The following is a 3,131-nucleotide window of genomic DNA, read 5'->3' on the forward strand; positions in this document are numbered from 1 at the left end:
CGAAACGAGCCGTTCAAAAAGTGACCACTGGTCTTGTTTTGGCTTGCTAGAATGATTCAAAAAAAGGAGATTGATTTGATAGCGCACCTCAATGTTGAAAGGCTTTTTGATTGAAATATTCTGAGAAGTCATGGCGCTCAAACTTTGACATGATTAATGGGCCAAAATCAGTCACGACCCGGGGCAAAGTGCTCTCTTCGTTTGATTGGTTGATGTTTGTCATGATTAAGAATTTACCTTTTCTTTCTTGGTTTGGCTTTTCACGGGCTTTTCTAACCGCTACAGGAAATGTAATCCCCAGTGATGCAAAAAACAAAGGTTATAATTCCTTTATTTATTAACTTTCAATCTTTATATGATAGTTGTTCCACCAACAAATTTGAGTTGGCAGACCGAGCTAGTCCTTGAATGTAGGGTTGATCTGGAATGCTATCTAAAAATTGTCCCCCGTTGGCTATCGCTAATGATTTAATGATTCAACGTTTAAAATAACGTTGGTGAAAATAATAGCATGGCCACACTTGTATAAAAAGGGTATTTTCAAGCTTTACATTCAAGTAACATGACGCGAAAGTTAGTTTGATGTTCTTCAAATTAATCTTAAAGATTTAACTTTGTCAGCAAAGTTTATGTTGTGATCTTATTCTCAATGTAATTTTTTTGACAGAGAATGACAAATTTTTGATATGTATACAACTATTTATGCAATTTACCTATGTAATGAATAATAATAACAGATAAAACTTCAAAGACAACGTGGGGGGATGATATTTTTTCTTAATTTACTGAAGAGCGGACCCATCACAGTTAATTGCACATATTACTTTTTAGTTTGTTGCACTTGAAATCATTCAAAGTTAAAAAAAAAAGATTAGTTTCTGATCAAAGTAGCGCGAGTGATGTTATTTTGAAATCTAATTGATAAAAATGTCAATAAGTCGGAAATGTAATAGCAGTTAAAACTACAACATACCTCGTCGGAGTAATTGGAATTTATGCAAAGGAAAAACATCTCTTCCTTTGTTATGTGTCTCTATGTATGCATAAATATGATATACTTTTAGTGCCCCGCTCAGACGAATGTGATGGTGCAATGGTTAAGGATGATTTTTTTCGTTTCAACAATAAATTCTTGATCATTACAAAGCGCCATGGAACGGAAAGTGGTACGATAACAATGCAAGAAGCATGTGAGAATCATAATGCCAGCCTTATTGTCATCAAATCAAAAGAATCATTTGAAGAAGCCCAAGTACTTGCTAGTAAGATTGATCAGTTTATTACATGCTTACAAAGTAGCTTTTGATTGAAATTCATGGAACGCAAGCATTTGCTTTTACTTAGGTTTTCTAAACCAAGATAACCACGGAATGATAGTTGGTCTATTCCGAGAACCTGGAAATCAAACATGGATCGATGGCACACCCTTCGAAGACACAAGGGACGTTTTCACTCAAGGGGTGGATATTGACAAATCCGGTTCAGTGGCCGTAGTTTTGAGAAATGGGAAACTTGAATCGAGCTATAGCGCTTATCAAGGAGTTTGTGCGTCAGATTGCCCCGTTCACGACGCTCTTCCAGGTCTTTCAGATTTGTTTCCTAAGAGTAAACATCAAAACAATTTAATTACTTTGTTATAGAATGCTTAGCCAATGCGGTTGCGATAAATGACACTCAAATCAGGGAAATTCTGCCTCCGAAAGCATGCTACAATGTCAAAGAAATACGCAGGTTTGATTGAGCTTGAGGCCCTGGGGTTCAGTTTGTAAATTATGCATGTCTGGGTCTGCTTTTGTGGTGCTCGTTTGGTTGGTTCACAAAAATATTCATTGAATATCAAATGCGATGAATGTTTCTAATCATCAAGAAGAATTGCGCACACGCGATGATTATGCTTTCGGTTGTGCCCAGTGTATTTGTTTTTGAAGCAATTGAATCCAACGCCAGGTCCCACATGTAGTTCCTTTTTCGAGTATCCTGGAGGAAAATTGCAACATTACGCTGCGAATAAAAAAGAGTGCGAACAATTAGAGAGCCGATTAAAAGAGCTAAATTTCGAAGGGAAAGCAAAGCAAATATCACACTTTGAACCTGCTCTTTTAGAGCTGATCATGGCATCAATTTCAGATTATTTTTCGAAACCATAAATTATAACCAGAAAATTTCGAGCCACTCATGTGTTGTGCATTCTTATTCTACATAATTTAGTTGATCAAAAACCAGAGAGTCAAAGCAAAGACGATCATGGAGGCTGTTATGTCCGGGTGAATTGAGCGAGGGTTTGATAAAACGGAGTAATATATATTTCTGAAGTTAGTAGCAGAGGGAGTTCACATTCACCAGTCTTACACACAACAACCGACTCCTCCAGGGTTTCTCTCATCTCCTCAATTGAGCCGGGTTCTTCATATCATAACAAAGGCAAAGGCGACAAGGAGGTTCATAAAATCTATTGAGTTGACCACACGCCAAAATGAGTATCTCATGAAAATCGCATATCAGCAATTAGGCATGGTGCGATTATTTCCATTGCCTCAAAACGTTGATGTTATTCTTTTAGTACGTATATGCAGGGACTCTGAAGAGCTCTAGTGTCCTTGGTATATGTCATGCTTTTGGTACGTATGTCCCAGACCAGAACAAACTTCCCCTTTTGTGCCCTTATGTATGTTCTTGACGGACAGACAAATTTATTGTTATCTCTCCGAACTGAATTGGATGTCTTTTGTTCCATATTTATTCAAACCCTCTACAACAATTTCCTCCATTACAAACTCTGTCAATTGAAATTTCACCACGTATAAATCCTCCACCGATAACTCAACAAACAGCGATTTACCCCAATAGTGACTTCCGTCAAATTACATGCCGTCACATTCTACTTTGCCATATGCAACTCCGCCATGGTAAACTTCTCCGTCTTGATTTCCGTCGCATTGGACTCAGCTATGTGGACCTCCCATAGTTATGAATTCCGTTCTGATGAACCCGTTTGTCGATTTCTGGGATTCTGAATTTTATCAGGAATGAAGAAAACCGTTGCTTAAAGTTTTAAGGAAAGTGTGTAGTGTAAAATAAGTTCAAGCACACTCTCAAAGATAGATTTTTAAACTGAAGAAATTTCAAACCGT

General features: G+C 37.4%; 1 long non-coding RNA gene across 1 annotated transcript; it reads left to right on the forward strand.

The window, feature by feature from the left end:
* The first annotated feature begins 885 nt into the window (after window positions 1-885).
* LOC131881202 (uncharacterized) lies at window positions 886-3,084 on the forward strand. Its single transcript, XR_009373344.1, has 3 exons — window positions 886-1,262; window positions 1,345-1,581; window positions 1,641-3,084. It is a non-coding gene; the product is annotated as an uncharacterized LOC131881202 (long non-coding RNA).
* The last annotated feature ends 47 nt before the right edge of the window (window positions 3,085-3,131 follow it).

This window comes from Tigriopus californicus, chromosome 5 (assembly GCF_007210705.1).
Source record: "Tigriopus californicus strain San Diego chromosome 5, Tcal_SD_v2.1, whole genome shotgun sequence".
Taxonomy (NCBI): domain Eukaryota; kingdom Metazoa; phylum Arthropoda; class Copepoda; order Harpacticoida; family Harpacticidae; genus Tigriopus; species Tigriopus californicus.